Below are 26684 nucleotides of genomic sequence, written 5' to 3'. Positions count from 1 at the left end.
GAAGCCATGCAAGTCATGGATGTCAGTGAGATTTTGAATCTCCTTAGCCTTGTCTTCCCACCATTTGTTCTTCATATCATGGGTGCTCATTTGGACCTCTGCCTTCGTTGGAGTTCACAACATTTTGCCAAGCACAAAAGACCTTGCATTTGTTATCAATCAACCTTGGATCTCCCCATCATTTAACCAAACCAGCTGGGATGCTTCCTAGTAGATAATCCAAGTGTCTCTTCACAGGTACTAATGGCAGTGGCCATGAAGGCACCCCACATGCTGCTGACATTTTCCCATTGTTGTTGATTGGAATTCACCAGTTTTTTTGTTGAGGCACCAGCTGAGGAGGTTTTGATTGCTTGGGTTCTTGAGTCCTTCAACATTGATCTTACAACAGCAATGCTTCTCCTGCAGCTGTCATTTGGGATCCAGTTTGAGTGACATTAGGACAACAATTAGGATTCTAATAAACAGTCCCCAGTTCCAGTAACCAAGATCTATGGTGAGACTGCAGAATTTTTAATATTTCCAGTACCTAAGCAGCCATTTTTGCAGAAGGCTGACACTGATGAAGAAATCCTACATCATGTCTAATGTGCAAGTGTAGTCTTTGGACACCTGAAGGAATGGGTGTTCAAAGATTGCAACATCAGATCCAAAAGTAAACTCATGATTTATCAAGCAGTCATGATTCCCACCTTGCTTTATGGAGCTGAGACAAGGAAAACATGCAAGAGACATCTAAAGTTGTTGGAGATGTACCATCATCACTGCCTGTGAAAGATCCTCCAAATCCAGTGGGAAGACAGACACACCAATGTCCTCCTACAAAAAAACACCATGAGGATTGAGGTGATCATCTGATATCAACTTTGTTGGGCTGGCCATGTCATCCAGATGTCCAACTCCAGACTTCTGAAGCAAGTTTTATTCTTCCAGCTTATCCATGCTTAAGAGGAGGGCAGAGAAAGTGCTTAAGGGATGTCCTCAAGGCCAACTTAAAAAAATGCAGCATTGATGCCAACTCATGGGAGACTGTTGCCCAGGACTGCCCCAAATTGAGGAAGAGTTTGTTGCAGGGATCTCAGTACTTTGGAACCTCACGGCAGCAACAGAAGTTGTAAAAGTGGGAGCGGCAGAAACATCATGGTGGACCAAATCAAGAATCCAGTGCTACCCACCACACACAGAAACACATGTCTGAGCTGCAGTAGAGTCTGTCAATCCCAGATAGACCTCATCAGCCATTTTCAGACACACAGATAAGACAATCATAGAAGATAATCATCCTTGACTGCAAGGGATTGCTGACAAAGTAACATTGACCTGATCTCTCATCTGCTTCTATTTTCAACAGCCCAGACCCTCATTTAAGAAACGTATCAGAGAAATATAGACAATTCAAATAAACAAGTCCAATTGTTTCTGCAGTTTGCTGGCTTTGGTTGGGCATCCATTCCGATGTACATTTTCCTACAAACAGGCTGTGTCTACACAAGATGCTGGGTGTGCAGGTGTTACTGTGCATCATTGATGATTGCACAGTAACTAGCATTACTGAGCAGTGGCATCCCTGAATGGCTTTATGGTGATTCAGACTACACAGTAGCTTGTTACTACTCTGCAGGAGCATCGTGTCATGCTTTGTGCCACACAATGCTACTGAGTAATAGTAACAAGCTACTGCACAGTCAGCATATTGTGTAGATATGGCCACAGTCAGGCAGGTAAGTGTTGGTATTACTGAGTGTGTCCATAAGTATGGGCTAAGCTGTGTGAACACAAATAGAAGCTTTTTTTTTTCCAAAAAAAAAAATCAGTCTCTCTCAATCATTATCATTCTCTTTGTATAACCTGAATTAGCTGGCTTTGAAATACAAATTGTTTGTGGTTTTTTTTAATCCATACAAGTTACTCCTTCAGCTTTCTCTTGTTAATCATAAAACTAACTTATGATGCAATTTCAGTTGAATTGGGACCAATTAGTAGAAACCCAATTTGTGACCTGCTCTTCATTAAATTTAAATTAAAAGAAACAAATTTTGTTTAATAAAAGGCTACGGATTTGCTTCAAGTATCTGCAAAGGGACCCATATTAAAAGAAAATTCCTTCTGGGACAAAGTGGGAAAGTTTTTGAAAGAGTCCTTTATTCAGTTACCTAATTCAGCTGGCATATTTTCATGCCATCCATCCTACTTCCAAATCTCAATGAGGTAATTCTGATACAAGAAAAAATCCCTGATAGTTCCATTCTAACTAATACACACTGCTTTATATTATACTTGTTCTTCCAAACCATAATGCCCCTTTGAACTATAATTATGTGCTCTTCTACTGGTCAGCTTGTATTGTGTTTTGTTTTGTATTTTTAGACTGGATGGTGGAAGATTCAGTGTGAAAACTTGGGGTATATCTTCAGTGCATTGTTATTTGGACAGTTCTAAACTATTTATGTCAGATGTCAAAAGCAATTTAGCTGAAGTATTATGAAGCTGCATGCCTGCTAATTTGCCCTGCTTATTACATACTAAAGCAGACTGTTCTACAAACAGTGCACTTGGCTGCTTTAACCAATAGGGTAGGTTGCTTGCTATAAGGAAGAACTGACTTCTTTACTTTCATTGTTCAAATTGTAGAAACAGAACCAGATTCTTCTGCCCTTATTCACAAGAAACAGTATCTTAGTCGGCTAATTGTCCCTAAATCTGTTAATGAAATTTTGTTTTCTTTATTTTGGAAAGCATATAATATGTATTTTTATAATGCAAATGTGAACAAAAAAAAATCAGGTATTCTTCTGAACCAGTGCACTGTGAACTGGGTATGCGTTACATATGCACACCAAGTGTTTCATGACACATCTGGTTGGTCTTCCAGGCATCATGGGCTGCATTGCTTCTTCCCCACCACACATACTGCTGCAACTGTTTGCTCTGGTATGCTACTAGAACTCTATTGTCCCCTTTTCACCCTTTTGTTTTCACTTTTATCAGTGAGATCCCTGCATTGTCCTTCTCCAGACCCCACAACTACAGCAGGAGAATCTTGCCCAGGTCTGGGTGGATTCCCTGAGTTAAGAAAGAAATTCTAGGTTCCCCCTTCCACAGAACAGGTTAGCTTAGAAAAGCACTCACATAGAGATCACTCTTTCCACAAGCAGTCAGCAAGACTAAAATATCACAACAGTACTTATTATGTAGGAGAAAAGAATTATGCAAGTAAAACTGACCGTAAGTTTGAAGAGAGAATAAAGAAACAAGTTCCTTAATCGTTCTTCTGTCTACCACCTACTCCCAGAGTATCTTCAGAAATTAACCTTCCTGCTGATCCATCAGCCCTGTCTGCTGGGGTATTTGTCCCTTTGCCAGCCTGGAAAAATCCAAAAGTCTTGATTCTTTCAAAGATAGACTTGTACAAGCCAATGCCTCCCTTTCCTCATAATCCTTGTCCCAATTCCCTATAAGTCTCCAGAATCCTTCAGAAATTGATCTCCCTGGGACATGTGGTATTCTTCTGGATGATGGGCCAGTTCTCTCAGATGCTTTCTCTATATGCATTTGCTTTTCCTATTACAAGCGGACAGTAACTTGGATGCCAAACCACCAGTGGGCCCTTCTTTCTGTGACTGAGTCACAGTTGTCCTTGCCCTAGTATCATAATAGCAAGTGGTAATTAGCAGTTATACCTACTGTTCACTTAAGTATGCACCTCTCCGTTCCTCTGATTAAACCATGTCCAAAACATAAAGGTATATAAAGGCAGCATAACATAGTGTATACAGTGATAACTGTAAAAGAAATGGACGTTGCATAACAGGGGCTTTCCAATGAGACCACACATGCCATATCAGTAAAATAAACACTAGAAAACAATGATGACACTCCATGAGCCCCCACCCACCCCGCTCCCCACCCAGACATAATGGGGATGATGACAAAGCCATAGCACTTCAATGCCTAACAAGTGACCATCCTACCTAGAATGCTAGGACACTGTTAGTATAGGTACCTCTGACCCAGAACAACAATTGTAAATCAGTTCCCAATTTATGACTTTTGGGAATAGTTCAATTGCTATGTGCATCACACTTTATACAATCATTTCTCCTATTTTGTTGAATCATACTTCAACTTAAAAAATCTTAAATTGTCACAATCAAATGAAAGGTGACAAGATGTCATTTTAAGATGTGAACATATTGTGGGAAGTTATCAACATGAGTTACAGATTACTGTAAAAATAGTGTGAACTGTACTTGCTTGAACTGAAGGAAGATTTTGGGGGATCTTAGAAAATTGTTAAGAAAGGAACTTCAAACTTAGAAAAGGAACTTAGTCTGAGTGAAAAATCTAGTTGTAAAGCAAGGTCCCATCTTATGCAGACATTCGCCTCTTCCAGCCCCATCCCCATTTCTGAAGCAGAGCTTACTTTAATTTGCAAAGAGACTAAAGCCAGAGACTCTATGACATATGTCTAGACTTAATTGTTATTAACTGATTATGCATTCAAAGGGCCTCATATACTACGATGATGAGGCAATTCAAAATCCTAAAACAGAAAGCACAAAAAGACAGGACTAGTTGACATAATCATCGTTCTGACATATCCTGGAAATGTGAATGAAAAACTCATACTAATTCCTTTGAAGGGTGTACATATCCTCATTCCATCTTCCTTCTTTTGCTTTCTGCCTAGTGGAAATCCAGTTTAGCTAGCTAGGGTAAATCTAATCCTGAAGACTTGGCTATGACTTTTGGCAATGTAGAAGTACTGGTATTGTTGTATTTTTCCCCTCAAGCATTAGAGGCGCAAGCTTCATTTCCTTACCTATTTTCTATTCTTTTTTCTTTCAACTCCTTGTATTGATTTGTTTTGTCTTCAGAAGGAAAAAAAAAGGATTGTATTTTAACAACTAAAGCTAAGAGCTATCATCAAAACGTGATTATCATTTTCCTAGGAAGGACATTAAATATTACTGGATAGATGATCAAAAATGGTTTTCTACACATGAAAACCTCTGAACAAACAAGGAAGCAGAGAGAGAGGATAGTAAGGAAGACATAAAGATATATTCCTTTTGGAATTTTAAATAATTTAACTGTAGCCTTTTCCTCCTGTTTTATTCATGTACATTTAATAAATGAAAAATATTTTTAGTTAGTACAGAACAACAACCAGAAAAACAATCCTGTCAAGAAAATATCAATAGTTTGTTGTTTACTTTGATAATAATAAAACTACTACTGAAACATTATATAATTTTAAAAATCTGTAGGTCTTATTTTCACTTTCCTCAAGTTTACACCAGTGTAAATCAGGTCAATTCAGTGTGATTATTGCTGACTTGTATTAATGTAGACGTGATTAAAATCTGCACGTATAATTAAATTGCCATAGTCCCTTCTGCTAGTTGTTTTCTTCTCATGTCTCTGCACCACAGTTGACCATTTTGTTACACATGCAGGTGATTATTTATTGTACTTTGCAAGGTCTTCCATTGTGCTTTCAACCAGTGGGCATTGCATAAGGTGTAGTGCATTTTGAGGCTATGTGCTGCAGTCACAAGTAGTTGAACCAATGGTATAGGCCCACTTCTTCATTAGTTCCTTGAAGCATCCGTCTCTGGTACATAGGCTGTTGAGATATAGTCAATTTTGCCATGGTTTGCTAGCCCTTGGTGGTAAGTACTCAGCTGCTGGAACGTCCATTTTTCAGATATTTTCTTCAGCATGTCATTCCACAGCTGTACTCATGCCTCCTTTTGGTAGGCACCTTCCCACAGCTGTGAGAAGGTGAGTGCTGATGAGGAAGCTCCTGTATGACTTATGTCTGTGTACTATAGGATGTTTATACAGTGGATGTCTCGTCTTCAATTTGTCTTGATCATTCTGTCCTCCTGGCCTCCTCTGAGGGCCAGATTGTGGCCCTTACCCAAAAGGTACTGCATAGATGGCAGGATTCCCATTAAATATTTGTGAGCCCTCTAATGCTCACCAGCTACTTAATTTTGACAGGTGACAAAAACCAGCCAGCTAATGCTTGGCATGGTATGAGAAATCAGGTTCCACATGACTGGCACTATTCCATAAGCTTGTGTGGCAGGGCTCTGTTGGTGCCTGCCACTTTAAGGGATGGGTCAGGCATCCAGCAGGTGCCTGATGGTGGCAACCATTTTGAGAACCTAGTACATAAAGGTTGCAGTCTGTTGCTGCCAGTCAAGCAGAAATATTGCTTAGCTGAGCTGTGGAACGAGCAAACTTGGAGGTAAGGGCAGGAGTTTATGGGAATGGTTTGGAGACTCCTCGTCCTGGGCATGACCTAAAACTGCACACTGCTGGGAATGGGTGGCCTGGTGGGACTCCCAGTAGTGTGGGAGCCCCCAGGAAATACCAAGCCAGTTACCACCCTGGTGAAAGGCAGGTCGGGCACCTTAACCCCTAGCCCTCACAGCACAGTGGGTATAAGGGGCCCAGGCATGGCTATGAGTGGGGCCAGGCATGGCCATGGCCACCTGTGCCCTCACCAGGGAGGGAAGCCCCATGACTCCAGTGAGAAGGGGAAGAGATGTGCAGCCCCAGTGAGAGGGTGTGGAGCCCCAATGAGGGGGAAACCAGAGAGCTGGGAGTCCTCTGTGTGTGTGTGTGTGTGTGTGTGTGTATAGAGTTGCCCCAGGAGGGCAAGCTTGGCCCCAGTCAGGTAATTGGTTGTCCACTACCCCAGTGAGGGTCACAGGAGAGGCCCAAAAGACGGTACATCTCCACCCAAGGTGTGTGCTAGGTAAAACTTAAGGCTGAAGGGGTCCACTTGGAGAGGAAGCAAAAAGGTACCAGTTGTCAATGTGTGAAAGACCCCTGTGACCCCCTGTAAAGAAATAAAGGTTCCTTGCAAACAGGTTTGATGGTTCTGAAGTAGCACATCCATATGCTGTCCCATACACAAGCTTGAGAAGTTAGGCCCAATCGTGGCCTACGAGATTGATAATAAACCTAAGACTTAATCAAGAATATAATATTATGACTGTAACTCCTAACTTCTTCTGGGTAAAAACAACTTCATAAGGCCTTTAGGAGATATTCCTTAAGGTGTTACACATGTATTATCACTATGTAGGTAAGAACTCAACTATCCAGAGGGGGGTCACCATAAATCATTTGTCATTAAGTTATACTTCATTGTGTCTATGAACAGAAAGAACATTAATTCATGTAACCTTGACAGTGTACCTGATATGGTTGCTTCCAATACAGTTCAATACAAAACTTTTTTTTTTCTTTTAGGGAATAAATGTAAAGGAAGAAAAAATCTAGTCTATACTTCACATGTTTTATTGAAGAGAACTTTTAAAAACAAAGTAAAACAGTCCTGAATAAAAGTTATTCTCATATCAACCTTTTAAAAAAGTAAATATTTTATCAAATTTTAACAAATGTTTAAAATAATTTTATGATAATTTAAAATTTATTCATATTAATAAGGACATGAATAAATAGGAAAATAGTTCTTAAGGTAAAAATGGAATGTTTATAGATTAATAGATGCTAGGGTCAGAAGGCAGGAAAAAGTTCCCGACTTGGAGTCAGTGGCAGGAAAAAGTGCTGGGGTCATGTGACCCCAGCCAGGTGCTTGTCCAGTCTTCTTTTGAAGACCGCCAAGGTAGGGGAGAGCACCACCTCCCTTGGAAGCCTGTTCCAGATCCTGGCGACCTTAACTGTGAAGTTCTTTCTCATGTCCAACCTAAATCTACTGTCTATCAGCCTATGGCCATTGGTTCTGGTTATTCCAAGGGATGCTCTGGTAAAAAGAGCATCTTCTATTCCCCACTGTACCCCTCTGGTGAATTTGTATACTGCTGCAACATCCCCACTTAGCCTTCTCTTGTGGAGGCTCAAAAGTTTCAGGTCCCTCAGCCTTTCCTTATAAGGCTGTCCCTGCAGGCATCGAACAATAGGAGTGGTCCCACTCTGGACTCTCTCAAGGTTGTCCACATCCTTTTTGAATTGCAGCAATCAGAATTGGACACAGTACTCTACCTGAGGCCTGACCAGTGCTGCATAGAGGGGGAGCATCACCTCCCTGGACCTGTTTGTGATGCACCTACTAACGCATGACAAAGTGCAGTTAGATCTGCTAATTACTTCATCACACTGATGACTCGTATTTATCTTGGAGTCGACAATGACTCTGAGAACTCTTTCTGCCACTGTGCTGCTGACAATGTCATCCCCAGTCTATAGGTGTGCTGGTGATTCCCTCTCCCTAGATGCAACACCTTGCACTTGTCCTTGTTGAACTGCATCCTATTGTTCTCTGCTCATTTCTCTAACTGTTCAGGTCTGCCTGGATTTGGTTTCTTTCTATAAAAATAAACATGTTTCAAGATATACATTTGAGAATTGAACATTACTTATCTCACTGATCTTACCAACATTTCCATAGTTTAATGGTTTCTTATGAGATTTGGTTAAGAAAGCTTCTTTGGCTAGGGACAGACATTCAAAAAGTCTGAGCCTGAATTGATTCAATCTTTGCACATAGTCTTAACCTGACTAGGCTAAATCAGCTTTGTAACCAGACAGACATCCCAGAAATGCAGGCACGTGCCTGCAGTGGTTCAGTCTAGAAGCCGGGGGCAGGGGGCACTAGAACAGCTCTCTCTTCCCCAGGGCTGAGCAAAGGGATGGTATGGCCAGGATGCTGTGACTGGAGAGGGGTAACAGAGTATTTATCAGCTCCCCCCACCACCACCATCCTTGGTAACAGTACATTTATCAGCTCTGTTATCAGAATTAAACAGAATTAAATACCGCATTAGAAAACAAAGCCTTGCTCATTACAGGCTCTTCTTAAACAGCTTTTTTTCCCCAAAGGCATGAATGCAGGGACATTACTGAGCTGTTGATTACTTCCAAAAAGCCCTAAGTAGACACTGTCCTATCTCTCTGACACAGCATTAGCTAGCATACCACATGCTGGCTATGGTCTGTGCTGTAGCAGAGAGAAGGAATGGATCTCTCATTAAAAGCACTGAGTGGGGAGGGGGGCACAGGAAAGATGGATGACCCTGCTGTGCTTGCAAGTCTCTACTGGAGCTCTGGCCAAGGAACAAAAGGGAGGGACAAGCCCTGCTGTGGAGCAGACAGCACCGGCCAGCCCAAAAAGCATGCTGGGATGCTGGGGATGTCTGGTTTATCTTAAACCAGGAAGGAGTCTGGGACAGACATTCCATAAACCAGTTTGACCCAAATCAGTTATGTCTGATACTACATTCAACCAGGTTAATCTCAAACTGGTTTCAGACATTTTCAAATTGGGATATGTGCACTGAACTTCTGTTCTGTTACAGGTTTAAACCAGTTTCTGATCACCTAAACAGGTTTATGTGTAATGTCTATCCCTAGCCTTAGAAACAAGACAGCCGCTAAGCTTTTATTGACAACTTTCATTATGTATTTGGAATGATTCTTCCCACTCTAAGTAGCAGCTTTCATTTTCATTATTGTTTTCAATCTGACTGAATCAAGTTTTAAGTAGTCTCTGTTTTGCATACAGAGGCAGGGGAGCTATTATTTACATTAAACACATTTTTTGTACAGATGTGGAAAGACAATCTTTTAAAGTTGATTAAAGAAACTCAGGGGACTACCATGTGCACAGCTTATTATCTCTGTTAGCAGTTAGAGAAGGGGAGGACTGATCTCTGTTAGCAGTCAGAGAAGGGGAGGACTGAAGGGGAGCCAATGTAATTTGGAAGAGAGAGAAAACAAAACATACTGAAAGTGTAAACTCAGTTTGTGAAGAAATATTGCTACCAAAAGAATGAACAACTTAAAATGTATTTCTGTTATCAGATATAATAAGCAGGATAAATGCAAGTTGTTAGATGCTACTTAATATATATTACAAATGTCTATTGACTTTTTATGGAAGATATATAGAGACATGCCATTTCATGAGTAATATGTGGCACTGAAGACATAACACATTGCTTTTATAAGGACGATTTTCAACAAATATATAAAAAATTAGAAAATTGCCCGTCGAGAATGTTGGGGGGAGGGGGGAGCCGGGATAGAGCCATGCATCCGGCCCTGTGCCCCCATCCCTGCTGCTTTGGATCTGGCCCTGCTCAACTCCCCCCCCCGACAGGTCCGGGTCCGGTCCTGCTCCACCCCCCGCCGTCACTCCAGTTGCAGCCCCACTCCACACCTCCACTACTCCAGATATGGCCTCATTCCACTGCTCCTCCGTACTACTCCAGGTCCAGCCCTGCTCTACCCCCTTGCTCCCTGCCATACTGGGTCTGGCATTACTCCACCTCCCTTCCCCACTCCACATCACCTGGCCTGCATCTGCCTCCCTTTTTCCCTCCCTGCCCATCACCTCCCTCTCCCTACTGGCTGTTTTGGGGGGCAGTGGGGCCAGGTGTGGTGGGGATGCTGTCACCGTGATTCCCATCCCCTTTGCCCTCAGGCAGGGAAGTGTGGGGGTGGGAAAGCTCCACTACTTGGGCAGCCAGGTTGTGTTCACCACTGCCACAAACTTTCCTGGCAACTTGGGCACGCGGAACCCAGGCCAACGCAGCCAATTTCTTCCCACCCTCTCAGCAACACATGTGCTGTTGCCCAAAAGTGTTACAGACAGATAGACACACAGAAAAACAGACTAAGCCTTTTATTATATTAGAATAAGCTAAAACATATCATATCAATGTTAATAATAACTAATAAGTTATCCTGCCAGAAATAGGAAGACATGTGCCAGCTAGAAACTTACTTTGCATTCAGCCATGTGAAAGTCTGGGGCTTTGAGCAGGCAGAGGGTCAAAACAGAAAGTTTTTGAGATCGGAGCCTAAAACATGTAATGTCATGTTTTTCAGTGGGGCATTTCTCAAAGGGGCATTTCTCAATGGCAGTTGCATCATGCATAATATTCCACAGTAGATGACAAGGAGCCAAAACCTATTCCAGAGATTCAAAGGGCCTTAAAGCTGATATTCTTTCAATACAGCTGATGTTAGAGGCAAGGATTTTTGTGGGTGATATCTCCTATTGGACTGACAACATGGTTTTGAATACAGTTGGTCCAATAAAAGACACAACCCATAAAAATCATGGCCTCTCACAAAATTCCTGGGCCATAATGGCTACAACAGTATCTATACATCTGATGCTAATTGGGGGTTAGGTTGACTTATGAAGTTATTTTGATAATGAAAAGAACGGTAGGTATGTTGCATTTTTAACTGTGTCAAAGTTGCACAGACAAAATGGGAAGGAATATGCTAATTTTAATTTAAATACTAACAAATATGGAATCAAATTAATGTCCAAAAGGGGGAAAACAGGGATTTTAAAAAAATTTGTCTGCATTTTGATTATTATAATTTAAAATTTAAATTTGAAAAATGATTTGAACCAACAGTATTTTCAGAAATCAGCCTTCCTGCTGATCCTGAAAGTCTTGACCACTGAGGATTTAGACCTTCTTCTTGCCTGGGAAAATCCAAAAACTTTAACCACCTCACATATAGCCCTTAAATAACTCCAAGCCAGGCCCTCTCCTCCCCCACTCCCAATCTTAATTGTTCCAATTCCTACTGTGTCTCATAATTATTCAGGAATTTTTCTCCCTGGGGCATCTGGCATTCCTTTGGCCAATTACTCTCTTGAATGCCTTCACTATCGAGGAGTTAATTTTTCCATTACAGGCAGACAATGCCTTGGGTTCTCATCCCAATAATGGCTCCTTCTATCTGTAATTGGGAGTTCAATTGCCCTTGCCCTAAAACAAAATGCCAAGAGACACTTGTAGTTCCACCTACTACCTTTTCCTTAAGTGTGGATCCCTCAGTTCCCTTAACTAAACCAGCTACAAAATCATGAAGATGTGTATAAACAGCATAACAATCTATACAGTGATAAAAGTGACATAGATGGATACAAAATAACATTAGCTTTACAACAGGACTGCATACCTACCATATCAGTACAACAAAACAGACAATGTTCATGACACCCCATGAAGCCCAAGACTTGGTGAGGTTTGTGACAGGGCTCTGATGGGGATTAGATTGTAAAGGAGGAAAGAGACTGAAAATCTGGGGGGGGCACTGTATCTTAACAAAAATGAGATATTTTAAAAATGTTAATGGAGGAAAAAAAAGGACAACAAGACTCAGTGCAGAATGACTTGGTAGGTGGGGCATTTATGTGAGGTTCAGTAGCTATTTTTTATTTGAATTTAAAGCAAATTGTTAAACCTAATAAGCTGAGTCCTTTATTTATAACAGGCTCTAAGAGAAGGCTTAATGAGTGAAAACGTTAATGAAATGTGTTTGATAATAATGTAGTGGCCAATAAGATGAGAAAAGATTTGTCTACATTTACCATATGATTCCTTCTTTATCTCATATTCTAGGGGAAAAATAGATAAATTCTAAATGCATTCAACTGCAGGCTGACTATGTAAATATGAGAGATAATCCTTGATATAGGAAAAGATAAACTATTTCGGATTCCACTCTGCTGTAATTACGGGGAAATTCTAAGTTTTTATGACAGCCACTATAAATTGTACATTTAGTGTTTGAGTAAATCAGGAATAACTATTGATAATAGATGTATGTAATTTATTTACAGCAAAAATGCATTGATAATTTAGGCCAGTGATGGAATTGTAAGGTGCCAATATTTTTGCAGGGACACTGCTGATTCTGCACATTTCACAAGCTTCTGCCTTCTATTTTATGCCTACAATTGTGCCAGATCACCACCCTGAGACCTCTTTGCCAATCCTTCATGGCTTTCATGTATTCAAAAAAGGATGTTAACACTCAGCCCTTTGGGAATGACTATTTAGGAATGGTAAACAATTAGGTAATATCATTCAGACAGCTGGCCTAGCATGGCACAAAACTCCTAGGCTGAGTCTGGAAAACTACTTATGTATCTTGGCAAGGGATATATTGGCAATGTACCCTTGATAAGCTGTAAAACAGTTTGCATTTGGCTATCAACCTTTACCTCTGCTCATCTCATTCTGTTTCCCAGGACGAGTGATCTATTTTCTCAAAATAAATATCAGTCAAGTGCTAATCCTTAGCAATCATTCATATGATTGAAAGCAAGGAATCCAGGGTTTGGTAGGCAAGGAATTCTAAGAAGCATCCTTTTAGAGCTCAGTGACATTTTTGGGAAAATATTCACTGATAAATGTATTTATAAATCAAAACCCAAATTCTGTCCGCCCCCCTCATATCCCTTCCACCACTTACCAGGTACATACAGTATTGCACATGAAGGAAAAGAATGAGTTGATTAGGTTGCTTTCATTGTTATTTTCTGTCATGGAAAATTTCACATGTATGCTGGCAATACAGGAGTGGAGAATTGAATTGGCTGTAATGAGCATGTGCCATAGTAACAGGCCTAGCATGTGTCCTCTGTGTGACCTGCAGACCTGTCACTCAAGCTTGACCTACTTTTTGTTCCACACAGACTCAGCTGAAACAGAGAGCCTGCTGCAGCGCATGCTCATTGGTTCCGTGGCATGAGATAATTCTTCTAGAGACTTCTGTCTGCCAAGGAACCTGATTGGTCACAGGGCTGCTTTAAAAAAGGTTAGTGAGCCCCTCCCGGAGAGAGAGAGAGAGAGATCCATTTGAACTGAGGACAGAAGCTGGTCTCAGGATCTGTCTCTCAGTAAGGCTTCTCAGCCTGTCGGCTTTCTCCAGTGGGGACTCTGGCTTTTTTGCTGTGTCTTCACTCTCGATTACACTGTTCGTTCGTTACCTCAATTCTCTGGTTTATGAACTGTTTTGACTTCGACTTCGGCTTATGACTGTTCCTGCTATCTCCAGCTTTCTACTTACCTGGCGCTAACTGACCTCGGCTTCGTTTCTTGACTACGATCCGGCTCGATTCTGTATACCTTGATCCCACCTTCGTTACATCACATTCCGGTTTTCAACTTCGGCTATCCTCATGATTACTCCGATCATCTGACTGGCGTCACATCTCGCTGTCCTCTATGGGTTACAGTTTTGTTGCATTGTGTGTTCGTCCATTCCTTTTATGAGCTGTTGACCAGCCCTGAGACTTAACCAACAGGCAGCCGCACCTATCCCAGGCTTCGGCCGCAGGGGTAGAACGCAAGGGCTTGCTGGGGAACCTCGTGTGCCAACAGACCCCCCCGTGTTGTTGTTTGTTTGTGTTATCGCACCACTGTAACTGAAGAATTACTGTGCCTACGCCTCGCTAAGCATAACTCAATAAACCATCTTGTTATTTTGAAACCACACGCCTCACTGCCACTCAGAACTCCACCGCCGCTAATCCCACCTGTTCATTCGTGTCTCCAATTGCCACCCCGTTCCACCGTGACCCCTGGGACCCTTCTTGGGGAGGGTATCCCAACATTTTCATTGTTATTTTTTTGCATTTTTTAAATAAAGAGAGTTGTATCAAGCCTTTTCAAAACCAAAGTCTCACAGGACCTAGAGGCATTTTCGCAGTTACATAGCCCATGCAGAAAGAGTGTCCCGAAGTGAAATCGTACTAGAGTAGCAGTAGTACAATTGCTAGTCCAGCTGAATTGGTGTGTCAAAGACTGTGAAAAGGCATCAAACTTTAGTATTTTCATATTTAAGTAGTGTTTTCCTATAAAAAAATTTCACATCACAGTTCAAATCATCTCTCTTCCTTCTTGATCTGCCAGAAAAATAACAGGAGTTCCTTTTAATACATCCCTGGATCATGCCTTATTGTTTATGTGAAGTCTGAAGTTCAGAATAGTTTTTACCACCCACCTCCACTGGGGAATTCTTACCCTCCCATTTCTTCTAGGCTCAGCTTTCATAGTCACATCTTAATTTCTGGGAGCAGCAGAAATTCTACACCCCTTATTGGGCCCAGATTTTCCTTTATATTATATACTACCCACAGCCTGTGTCCAACATAAAAAGGTATGTGTCTATCAATGAACTGTTTTTTCTTTCCAACTCAGTCTATGCAATGTTCTTCCACTATTGGCAAACCACAAATAATACAAACAGAAATGGATAAAACCTAGATATCTGTGATCAATGAAGGATTTGCCCAGTTATTCACAACTTCAATTTTTTATTTTATATGTTTGCCTTTAGGGGAGTTCTGAAACAGGCCCCTTCCTTCCTGGCTGAAAGCTATCATACAACATAGCCATTATGGGCACTGACAGACATGGGAAGAAACACACACACAAACACACACATACACACACACACACTTTACTGGAAGCAACAGTGAGTTAGTTTGACTTGGCTCTGCAGTGTCTGTATAGATTGGGTGCTTCAGCAGGACTTTTTGGCATTTTCAGATCAAGCTGATTCAATCAACCATTAGCTAAAAGCCCCAAAAAGCCCTATTAAATTGCCCAATCTACACAGCTGTTGGGAAAGCTGGGTGCAACTAACGTGCTGCCTCTTCTGGGCATGTGCTAGGCTTGGCATGGAAGTGCACTGAGTTTAAAGTAAAGCACCTTTTCTTGAGGTTTTTTCCCCATACCTACAAGCAGCCTATATTGTTCTGCCACTGAAGGCAGAAAATACTTACTCACTCCAAATCAGTTGCCCTAATTCTGTTTCACCTGAGCCTCATATTCAATGGAAATTTCCAGACTGAATTTGCAAAAAACCTTTCCTGCTCTTGGACACAGTGGGCACATCTACACATGCTATTAATGCACTTTAGGCTTACCGTGGAGTAAAATGCTGCACAGTAAGCCTTTCCTGGGAGCACATCTACACATGCACCCTGATGAGAGCACAGGGCTTCTCCTTCCTTGCTCAGCCCCCCTTCAAAAGCCAGGGAGGGCTCCAGGTTTCACTGAGTGCTAGTCCAGAGGTTAGCAAGGAGCATAGGGGCTGGTCCAGATGCACACAGGGCCAGAAGAGATCTGCTGGCTGCAAAGACAGCTGTCTTCTGGCTCCATACACAACAGGACCATTTATGTAGGAGACCTTCACTTGTGATGCTGTGCTCTGGGTCCCTTTATATAGCACATCTTTTTGTAATACAAACTAGCTTTGGTGGAGGAAGAGACTGCTCCAAGTGGAGAGGATGCTTCACCAGCATGCAGGGTGACAAGAGAAAGGGACACCCAGGTAAGCAACAATGTCCAGGGAGTAGGGGGATACAACAGCCCTGGGAGTAGCGGGGAGGTGCCTGCACCCTCAAGAGGCCTCAAGTTCCAATGATGCCATCAATGCTCATAGTATGGGGAGCAAGCAGGAGAAAATGTGCTTCCTGTTTGCGAGTAAGAATCCAGACCTAATAAGGCTCACAGAAACCTAGTGGGACCCTACCCACAACTGGGCAGTGGGCATTCAGGGATACACCCTATATAGAAGGCACAGGACAGAGAGGAAAGGCAGGGGGGTCATGCTGTCTGTCAAAGAGCAACTCACATAATCAAGAATTAGCTTCAGGTTAGAGAAGGGTTGGACGGAGACACTGTGGGTCAAACTACAAGGGGGGCATAGTGAAAGGGACCTTACAGTGGGGGTCTATTACAGATCACCTAACCAGGGGGAAGAGCTGGACCAGGACTTCTCCAGACAACTTATGGAGGTGGTTAGATCAAGGAATGTCATTGTCATGGGTGACCTAAACTATGCATACATTTGCTGGGAGGAGCAGCCAGCCAGGTCAGACCACTTGTGTAGGTTCCTGGTTGTATTACAGGACCTTCACCTTATCCAGGAGGTGCACAGTCCCACTGGGGATAACACCTTGCTGGGCCTGGTCCTGGCCACTGGGGATGACCTGGTGAGGGGACTGCAGGTCCTTGACCACCTAGGCAATAGTGATCATCACCTGCTGGAAGTCACTATCCAGCAAGACTAAAGCCCTTGACTTCAGAAAGGCCAACTTGAAAGAGCTTCGGAGACTACTGGGGGAGGCACTGAGGGCCCAGATGGTAGAGGAGATGGGAGTCCATGAGGGATGGTCATACCTTAAGGGGGCGATCCTCTAGGCCCAGAGGATAACAGTCCCTGAGAGAAGCAAGTGGGCTAAGAGTGCTCAGAAACCCCTATGGCTTAGCAAAGGCATTCAGGAATGCCTGAGGACTAAAAGGGGGCGTATAACCAGTGGAAGGAAGGGGCTATCACCAAGAAGGAGTAATCCTCCTCAGCCCGTGAGTGTAGGAGGGCTATTAGAAAGGCCAAGGATGTAGTTAGGGATCTTCTGGAAGGGCTGGACATTTTTAAATATGCAGGTCCAGATCACCTCCACCCAAGGGTGTTGAGGGAGCTGTCAGGGGTCATTGCAGAGCCCTTGGCCTGGCTGTATGAGCATTCATGATCATCTGGCCAGGTGCCGGGGGATTAGAAACTAGCTAATATGGTCCCCATTTTCAAAAAAGGGATGAAGGAGAACCCAAGTAACTATAGGCCCATAAGCCTCACCTTGGTCCTCAGGAAGATTTTGGAGAAAATCATCAAGGAGCACATCTGTGGGGGGCCAGCAGGGAAGATCATGCTTAGGGGCAATCAGCATGGGTTCATCAAAGGCAGGTCTTGCCTGACGAGCCTGATTGCCTTTTATGACCAGGTAAATAAATCCTTGGATGATGGTGTCACCATGGATGTAGTTGTTCTAGACTTTAAGAAGACCTTTGACACTGTCTCTCACCCCATTCTCATTAATAAATTAAGCGACTGGGGTGCTAATGCCTACACAGTTGGATGGGTAAAAAACTGGCTGATGGGGAGCACCCAGAGAGTAGCGGTGGATGGGTTGTACGCAAACTGATGAGAAGTGAGCAGTGGCATCCCCCAGGACTCAGTCCTCGGACCTGCACTGTTTAACATCTTCATCAGCAACTTGGACGAGGGGATGGAAAGCACACTGTCCAAGTTTGCTGATGACACTAAGATGTGGGGCGAGGTGGGCACACTTTAAGGGACAGAGAGGCTACAACTAGATTTAGACAGACTACAAAAGTGCACAGATGAGAATAGGATGGGGTTCAATGTAGATACATGCAGGGTGCTGCACCTTGGGAGAAGGAATCTACAACATACATACAGGCTTGGGAGTTCCCTTCTTGAAAGCACAGAGGTGGAAAGGGATCTTGGATCTTGGAGTCATATAAGCCACCAATGCCAGACCGCAGCCAGCAAGGCCAGCCATACCTTGTTATGCATCCAAAGATGCATCTCAAGCCGGTCCAGAGGGGTGATACTACCCCTCTAGTCAACATTGGTCAGGCCGCAATTGGAGTACTGCATCCAGTACTGGGTGCCGTATTTTTAAAAGGATGTGGCCAGCCTGGAGGGAGTTCAGAGGAGGGCCACCCGTTTGGTGAGTGGGCAGCAGGATAGGCCCTATGAGGAGAGACTGAGGGACCTGAACCTGTTCAGCCTCAGCAAGAGGAGGCTGAGGGGGGACCTGGTGGCTGCCTACAAACTCATTAGGGGTGACAAGGTTAATGGTAATAAGCTGATGGAGACTAGGTTTAGCTTAGAGATCAGGAAGCAATATTTTACAATTAGGGTGGCCAGAATCTGGAACCAACTTCCTAGAGAAGTGGTTCTCACCCCTACCTTGGGTAAATTCAAAAAGAGGTGAGATGATCACCTGTCTGGGTTCTTGTGAACCCAGCATTCATTCCTGCCTGTGGCAGGGGGGTCAGGCTAGATGATCTGTTCAGGTCCCTCCTGACCCTAGCAACTATGGAACTATCAGCATTCAACTGAACTGCTTCTCCAAATGTTTGCATTGCTGTGCATTAATACAACTCTATCGAATGTACCTGCTGCAGGAGGTTACTGGCAACAAAACAAAATAAAGGTTGTTTTGTATTACTCAAGCTGGAAAAGTATGAAGACTTTCTTCTAGACCTCTTGTAGGTCATAATAGGGTAAATGAGTTTTGTAAAAATCTCATATCACCCAAGTTCTCTGCTTATTCTTATTCTAACTTACGACTGGATTTTAATGAGTTTGGAGCATTTTAATTGAAAGTTATTATCTGATAGTCAGGGCTTGGTTTCTTTCCAGAGTAGAACTCAATTATATGTGTTGGGTATATTCTTTGGTGCAGCCTTATTTATCTACAAAACTGTTGTCAAGGTCCTGTTTCCCTGAACTAACTAGAAACAAACTTCAACAGAAACTTTCCTCGATTAAAAATCCTTACGTCTGCCTCTCCAGTGAGCTCTGCACCCCAACTCTGTTTTATTCTTTTCAGGGTCAGCTCACAACTTCTTTTCCTGGCTTTCTACAACACAAGGCTGGAATAACAATATCTGCTAGTGGTAAATGATCAGTGATCAGGTCTTGATGCTAGAGAGTCATGAACTTCGAGCTATAGAGAGAAGCATCTTAGATGTATATTGAGTAGCCTGAGAACGCTGAAAATCTTGCAGCTCCCATTAAGGCAGGCACCCCCTTCCCATAACTGGTAGCAGCAGGAAGTGGGATAAGGGGATAATTGGGATGCTGGCAATCAACCCACACCAGTACACCAGGGGTTGCTCAGGCTAATTGCCTGACCACTTGCACTCAGGAAAGTATAGTCAGTCAAAAAGCCTGAGGCTGAATCAATTCAATCTTCACAGGTTAACCTAAGCTGCATAGACTGAACAGATAAAAAACTGAACAGACATTCACTTCTGATTCTGGAAATGCAGCCACATGCCTGCAATGGCCCAGACCAGAAGCTGGGGGGACGTTAAAACATGCCTCCCTGCTTGGCTGAAGCAAACAGCTTGAATCTGGGGTGAGGGGAGGAATCTGGGGTAGAAGTTCAATAAACTGATTTAACCTAAATCAGTTAAGTCTGATACGACATCCATCCAGCTTTATCATAAACTGGTTTTGGCCATTTTGAAAGTAGTTTGTGTGCACTGAACTGTTGTGTTACAGATTTGAACCAGTATCTGATCACTTATACCAGTTTATGTGTAATTTCTATCCCTAGCCTTAGTCTCTGTCTTTAAAATATAGATTGAGTTGCATCCATGTGTTGTAACTCTGACCTGACACATGCTTTATGATTTTTCTCCATTGTTCATAGATATTGTTTCCTCTGCAAAGGGCCACTGAACATCAAAAGTATTTGGCCCATACATTAAATTTAGTAAGAACCAAGACTGTCTGTTCAGTAAAGATTCACCTGTGAGAATAACACAATTTTAATAAGTAAAGGAAAAGATACAATTTCAATAATTCCAAGCACCCATTCAAAAACATTGATTGGATTAACCATAAAAAGTTGTGTTTTTCTTATGCCAACACATTGGTCACCACTTGTAACACCCTGGACACGCTGGGGGAGCATGGACATCATAATTATAGATCATATTAAAAATGGGGAGGAAGAAAAGAAAAACAGCTGGAATAGGTAGGTACATTTTGGCCACCTGGAGATCATCTATAATGTCAGTGGCTGTGTGAGAGACTGTGTTGTGTTTGAGGTGGGGGGGAGTTGGGGAGAGAAGGAAGACTTGCTTTTTTTTTTATGGCCCATAATATTTCTAGGTCAGATGTACAGTTGGACATCATGGATGTAACTGAAAGTTAGCTGGTCTTTTAAAAAGAGCTTATTATGCAACAAATCTCTCTCACACAATTTTGAAAATTAAATGGAAAACAAATTATAAACCAAGTTCTGATCATGCTGCATTTCTCATGTGATGCCTTTAGAAACTGTTTTGTACAATTGCAGGATTATAAGTAGGTTAGTTTAAGAAACAGCTGTTTTTCAAATGAGGCTAAAGCACCTGCAGATAATTTAAATGTGAATTGTTTGGGGAAATACACTAGAATAATTTGGTGTCCATTGCAACCCAGGATCTTCATACAAATTTCATTAATGCAGATTTGCTAATCCCAGCAGTGCTGTAGTGACCTTTCCAATTGATTTTGCAAACCTTGTCTGTACTTTGTGTAAACATGAACCATGAAGTTTAAAGTAGAATGCCATATTTTTCTACTTTTTAAAGTAATTATAGTAATTTTTAGCATGTAAGAGTTCCCCAGGGACAAAAGAATATTTACTGTTCATTTTTATTTTCTTTTTAAAGAGAAAAAAAGAACTAAAGAAAAGCAAAAAAAAATCATACTCATATTTGTTTGGTTCTCTATACTGGCCTTTAATAATATTAAAAGGAAGAAGATAACAACAGTGTGGGAAATGATTTGCATTTTCCACCCCATATTCAACCTGAGAGGAACATCTGCAGTGCATCAATAAGACAAACAGAACATCTCTGGAGAGGAGCATGATGGTACTTAGTCTTAATTGGAAGTTGATTTTCATTTCTTTCCTTTGAAAGCATCATTTCACATAATATATTTCTTTACTGTTAGAAGCTATAAATGGGCTTTTTTTAGAGCATTTTGACTATAAAGAAAAATAAAATGCATGGTAAGAATCCTGTCTTTATTTATATCTGATCTGGGCTAAGGAAATCACCCTTCATATGCTTCCAATATTTTTTTCTTTCTATAATATACTTACGTACATGCAATCACATGTCTGTATAAAATGACACAACAAAATTAGAAACAATGTCCACTTTCTGGAAAATAATCAGTTCAGGGTGGGGGGTTTATAGCTTTAGCTTCATTTTGATAAAATTTATCCTATTTCTAACTTTTCTTGATTAAAACAAAATAATGATAATTGGGATTTGTTCCTATAAGCTAACAAAATTCCTACTGGAAGAAAGTGATCAAATAATTTTTTGAGGGGGAGGGGGTGTTGTGGGTGCATAGTTAGATTTTTTATTTCTAACAAAAGACAAATCTATGATGTAATCATAAATACAAATATTAAGACAATTCACATTTTTAGAACAAAACTCCACTCTTAACCACCAAGTCAGAACGTCCTTTTTATAGCATTCATTCTTAGTGCATATACATCACAGTTTCTAGGAAAGATATTCAGTTAATTTTATTGTGAATTTGATCCAATAACAAAGAACCTTTTCTAAGGCCAATTAATGCCAAGGGGAAAATATACTTATTGGCCTTTACATCAGGTCCCAAATAAGGAATATACATAGATCTTTGTATAAAACCAGTGATAGTACTACATACAAACACAAAACTAAAACTTATAATAATGTAGCTGACGTCATGTTATTTTGATGTGAATGAGTATTGTTATATATGGTTTATCTTTAGCTTTCCGAACAGAAAAATTAATCCACAACAAAAATCTCAAATATTTAAACAAGACGGAAGAGGTTCAAATCAGGGCTGGTCCGTCCTATCCTGCAAAACCTGTGGTTGCAGGGAGCCCTGCAGCCAGGGGGCCCCCTGTGGCTGTGAACACTCTGCCACTCCATGTTGCCGCCATCACCGCCGGCTTCACGTCCAGCCACTAGCCACCCCGTCCCCCCCCCCCACTGCTTATGCTGCTGCCAGCTTCTTCACATCAGGGGGCCCCCAAAAATTGTGGTTCAAAATCTATCGCAATACTTTATTTAAGCGTATCAATACTCTAAAGTGAAACTCATTGTATTACAACCTTAATAAATACTATAGGGTGCAAGATATTGCTACCAGAAAGACAAAATCTGTAAGAGAAGCTAAATTTAAGCAACCAGGCTGAGCACAAACCATTGTGTAGGCTGTCACTGTGAAACTTTTAAGACTAGCCCTAAAGGCAGAATATTTTCCAGAGATAAAACAACCCTAGTTGGATTTAACTTCCTTTTTGTGTATATGTATTTCCTGCATGAATTTAAAATTAAGCTGAAAAACCCTAGTAGTGATGACCTTTAACACAGCTACATATTTTTGTTTAGTTCATCATCAGGAAATTCACACATTTGGCAAGGTGTCATTTATTAGTATTTATAATCTGCATTTAAACTGTTGTTTTTCTTACTGCCTGCTCCTACAAAAAGTTTCCTAGTGCACTTCAACCTCCATCTTCTGTCTAAGAGCAGTAGAGCTTTCATTTCCTAACCTGAACTGAATCACAATCTTGAAACTAAATCAAGCTTAGCCTCTAGTCAACAGGATATGAAGCCTATGAAAGATTGCAATAAAATCCACTAGGAATTGGTTTTATTACCTAAAACAAATGATTTAAAAATTCTATGGGTGTGATACCAAAATATCCATTATATGAAATGATGTTTCATAAAACAAATGTCTCAAAAATATGTGGACATCTGTTTGACAAAATGTCTTTGTCAACAAAGCAGAGTTTTAATTCAAGGCATTTAATTAGGGAAGGCATTAGTTTGAGACTGCCATCAAAGCATTTTTATTTAGACTCATTTGATGTTTCAACAGTATACATTATGGGGTGTTGCATAAGAAATGAAGTTTTTCTAAGAATACAGGTGAATTTTAAGCCTCTGCCATGCAGCGTCCCTCCCCCCCGAGCTGTGCAGACTCCGGCCTGGGAGAGTGGGGGGAGGCAGGGTCAGGGGATATGTTCTTCTCTGCTTCCCTATTGCTGAGAGACAGCAGCTCATGGGAGGACTGTGGAGACCAGCTTGGCTGGCCAGGTGTGCTGGGAATCCTGCCTGTACACAACCCCTCCCTATGTTGCCTGCTCCATGCTGCCTGCTGGCTGAGCCAGGAGACATGGCTGGGCAGAGAGGCTGTGGTCTGACAGATTCACCACCCCCACCAAAGAGCGAGTATGTGTGCTGTTCACTACTGATCTAAGCTGTGCCACTTCCAGGAAACTGCATAACTTAGACAGATTCCACCTTGGGCTTTTTGAATGTGTGTACCTGGCCAGGGAGACTAGGTATGCAACTCTGTTTCTCTGAATCATCCTGCTAGGACCAGAAACCTAAGTTTCAGCTTCTGCAATGCCTATCTAATATGGTCACTGTGATTCTCATCAGATCGTAAACATAATAGTTCCAAGGACTGGAATGTTTTTCTTTTTACCATTCGAATGCATCATTCCTGACATGGGGGGAGGAGAGGGGAATAAAGTACTCTACTTTCTTTTGCTGAAAAATAATAAGTTTTTGATTTGTGGGGAAAACTTTATTTAAACCCATGAATTGGGAGCTGAACTTATCTACAGCTAGCAAGTGTAATGATCCTAAAGAATTGCTCAATTCTCAGCCCTGAATAGATTTTCTCAAACACAGACATGTATACCATCACCCAGCTTACATGCTGGCATGGCTGTCAGATGCTTTGGCATACAGGAAAAAATGTGTAACTTATGTAGATAAAATTAGAAAAGTCTGAAAACCATATTTCTTAGCTACAATAAGTCTGCATAGCTCCACTGATTTAAATAAAGCTATGACAGTTAAGGATCTTTCCCTTTTGGTTTCAACAGTTGACTCTTCCTGTGTGTGGCTCTTAGATTAGTATCTTTGATGTCTCTATTTCATATGTAATAATAGAGATAATACCTTGCAGTAAAAGTGTTAATGTTTTTGAGACACTTGGATACTAAAATACTGGGGCCATAACAATACACAACATCCCTTACTCCCTAATTATGGCTTTTGGAACAAGTTAGTCTTAAAGGAGCTACCCTTCCCTGCCCTCTCTCTAATCATGCACCATTCAAAATTAAGAGGATAATTATCAGTTGGTGGCTTTACTGCTGTCATTAAGTTTAAATGTCTAGCAGTATATGAAAAGCAGTTAATAAAATGGGCTCGCTGTACTGAAAGTGGCTGAGGTAAAGAGAGATCCAAACATCAAGTATAAATATTTAAGAGGTCAATATCAAAATATTTGCATAAACACCATGGAACAAAAATTAGTTCCAATTATTCTGATACATGAAAAGGATCAAGCTAAAACAAATATGCCTTTTTCTTTTATAATCAATACATCACTACCTGTTTCTGTCATTTTACCACTGTGTTTTGTAGCAGCAGCAAAATGTTGTTCTAAAAATACAATGGTGTTGGCATTTCCACTTGTCTGAAGAGCCATCTCCAGGGTGACATAATCTAAGCTAGAACTGAAACTTGTAGGCTTTTTTAAGCAAAATGCAGTCTCTCTTTAAGGTACTTCTATGCCATTTCTCATGCTATTTTCAGTAAAAAAACAGCTTCTTAAAAGGCACTACATTTCAGCATAGAATAAAATAGACTGCATTTAGAATTTCAGTTGAATTTCACCTTTTTACAGTACCATAAAATCATATCCTCAACTGATGTAAATTTGTGTCTATCCATTAAGTATACTGAAGTTATGTTGAGGGCCTGGCCTAGAAATTATAATCTTACTTATGCCAATAATAGTCTTATTGCAGTAATAGTCTTATTTTCTAGTACAAATCTCATACAAAAGAACATATTCCTTGAGAAACTAATCAACAGTGATGGTCCCTGGAGATTTTTCTTTGTTTGTTTGTTGGAACTATCAGTGGACAATATTATGGTATACTAGGAATTTTTTTTTTTTTAAATGAGGGAAATGTATTAAAACAATGTTAGCAAAAGAAACAAAAGCACATAATCCTTGCCAAAACTTCCATATATCATGGCTCTTGAACTGAATATATCAAATTTAAGTTTTATTATGTATATTCTGTCCGTCTTAGAGCAAAAACTCAAGCTCTGCATCTCTTGTTCAGATCCATAATTCACACTGATGAATACTTTACTCCTAAAATAGCTAAATTGACTACGGATGGGTAGAAACAAGGTAAGTAATCTGAGAGAAATGCAATATCTACAGTGGGATTACTCACAGAAAGACAGGGATTATTTTTTTGAGTCTGTAGTCTAGCATAATGCACCTTGATCCAATGTGCTTCATTAATATAAATAAACGACAACAACATAAAACAGGGTGCATCTACATGTGACGCTACTGTGCAATCATTACTGCATTTTTACTTAGTACTTCTATTAGCAAGTACTAAATAAATATTCAGTAACCAGAGTTACTGTGTAGTAGAGCTGGTGAATGTCTTTTAGGTGACCCACAGAGAAGCAGAATTTGCACCATCAGCAGTATAGTAAGTGGGAAATAGAATTTCCTCAGCATTGATGACAAATACAGGACATCTAAGGTGCAAAGTGAGGCTGTCTGATTAGTATTCGTATTCTATATAAGAAAAAAATATTGTATTTGGGGCAGAATTGGCTTCATGAGCTGTTGTATTCTTCTCTAGTTTCTTTCTATAACAGAAAAGAATTTGTGTTTACATCTTAATTCCCACCCATATAACTACAAATTGATAAATTAAAGTGTGGTATTTCCTAGATTTAGTTTGCAGGAATAACCCACAGGAGGGAAATTTATATTGCTTGTTGTGATTCAATTTACTATCAAGTTTCCCTTGAGGCTGCTGGAAAAGTGCTTCTGGAAAAGTACAAAGCAAACAAGCTAATCAAAACCAATAATTACTTACTCAAAAGAAGATAAAGGACTGAAGTACAAAGCTTTAAAAACATTTTCCTCATTTTTAACTTGAGCGTGCACTGAACATAGAGAAAACTGACTTCACACTCTAGGGGCAGATGGATATGTTGCCTGCTCAAATATATCTAGTAACTTTTTTACATAAAAGTGCATCCTCTGCATCAGGGAACTTAGAGGCAGTCAGAACTAATTCCCAGCAGGCTGCACTTCAGATCTACACACTGACTGCCTCCATACAGTAGCCTGCCTCCAGGCAGGGAAAGCAGCAGTAACTGGTGCTTTCCTGGCTTTGTTTTCTCTTGGGATTTTCTAAGGATGAA

The sequence above is a fragment of the Crocodylus porosus genome, unplaced genomic scaffold (assembly GCF_001723895.1).
Source record: "Crocodylus porosus isolate Cpor-Errol unplaced genomic scaffold, CroPor_comp1, whole genome shotgun sequence".
In the NCBI taxonomy this organism is placed as follows: domain Eukaryota; kingdom Metazoa; phylum Chordata; order Crocodylia; family Crocodylidae; genus Crocodylus; species Crocodylus porosus.
Note: the sequence above shows the minus strand (reverse complement) of the source record.